Source organism: Lycium barbarum, chromosome 2 (assembly GCF_019175385.1).
Source record: "Lycium barbarum isolate Lr01 chromosome 2, ASM1917538v2, whole genome shotgun sequence".
NCBI classification, from domain to species: domain Eukaryota; kingdom Viridiplantae; phylum Streptophyta; class Magnoliopsida; order Solanales; family Solanaceae; genus Lycium; species Lycium barbarum.
The window spans coordinates 96423821-96425304 of NC_083338.1; the positions used below are offsets into that span (position 1 = coordinate 96423821).

The window sequence follows — 1484 nt, forward strand, 5'->3', positions numbered from 1 at the left end:
AACATGGCAGGAAGACCGAATCGGAATCAAGGAAACCAAGGTGGCCTCCAAGTGAACCCACCTGCACCAGAAGAGGATGAGGATGAAAATATATTTGCGGAATTCATCAATGAAGCTGATTATGCTTCTGCTGTGGTTCCTCTTAGAACTGGAAATGCTACTTTCAAAATTGATAGTTCTATCTATCAGCTGCTGAAACTTGAAGGTTATTTTCGAAATTCTTCGGAGGATTGTCAACTTTGACATTTGAAAAACTTCTTGCATGTGTGTTCTCAACAATCCCAAGATGCTGTTTCTGTAGATGCACTTCGATTACGGGTCTTTAAATATTCCTTGGCTAGCCAAGATAGGGAATGGTATGATAAACTCCCCAACAATTCTATTCATACTTGGAATGAGTTAGCCAATACATTTTTGAAGAAATGGTTCCCTCCAAGCAAAAAGGCTGAGCTTCGGGATAAGATCTTTGAGTTCAAACAACTTCCGGGGGAACAATTATATTCAGCATGGGAGCGTTTCAAGTATTATCTAGCTCAATCTCCAAATCATGGATTTCCGGATGCTATTCTCGCGGAGAAATTCTACAAGGGCTTAGATACAATGAATCAGATTGCTGTCAATACTGCCGCAGGAGGATGCTTCATGGACAAGTCATTTATCGTTATCACCCGTTTGCTTGATAAGCTCACCACCCACAATCAAGCTTGGCACTCGAGTGATAGTGAAGTCCTGTCATATGGTAGTCCCTCTTCTGCCGCGGTGGCCAAAGAAAATCATGAACGAGATCATGCTTTTGCTCAATTGCAAACCACCGTGGATTTGTTGTCAAAGAGGCTTACGAAGAAAGAAGCTAAAAGTGTAAATGTTGTTGAAGAGATGCCACCTCATGCCCCCGGAATGTACCAAGTCTCGGAAGAAGCTTATCTAGAGGGGCAGCCACAACGTGAGGATGCTAATTATATTGATCACTCTCAAGGGGGTTATCCAAAGCAATGGAGATCCCAACAACAAAGTAATCAATATGGTCGAAATGAATATGGTGGTTCGGACAGGAGGGATTACAACAACAACAATTATGGTAATTGGAATTCCAATGCCTATGTTCCACCAAAGGGCCGTACATCTAACTCTCAAAATTGGCGAGAAGGTCCTTCCAATGATCAAGGGACTTCGCGAATGGAATCTATGCTTGAAAAGATACTGGACAACCAGCATAAGAGTGACAAGAAGATGGAGAATTTGACCGAAGTGGTAGGCTGTCACACCGCTTCAATTCATAAACTGGAGTCGCAAATGCGAGATCTTTCTCGTGAGCAACATCCACCGCAAAGAGGGGGCCTTCCTAGCGACACAGTTCCGAACCCAAGGGGTAGTGGAGGCGATCACATTGCCTCATGCAAAGCTATTTCCACTAGAAGCGGAAAGATCCTTGACGCGGTAAATCAGAAAGTGATCGAACCTATCATTGTCGAGCCGATTATTGA

The 1484-nt window shown here is 43.4% G+C and overlaps 1 non-coding gene across 1 annotated transcript; it reads right to left on the reverse strand.

Moving 5' to 3' along the window:
- Positions 1-447: 447 nt before the first annotated feature.
- On the reverse strand, positions 448-554 carry LOC132629531 (small nucleolar RNA R71). Its single transcript, XR_009578302.1, has one exon. It is a non-coding gene; the product is annotated as a small nucleolar RNA R71 (small nucleolar RNA).
- Positions 555-1484: the final 930 nt, after the last annotated feature.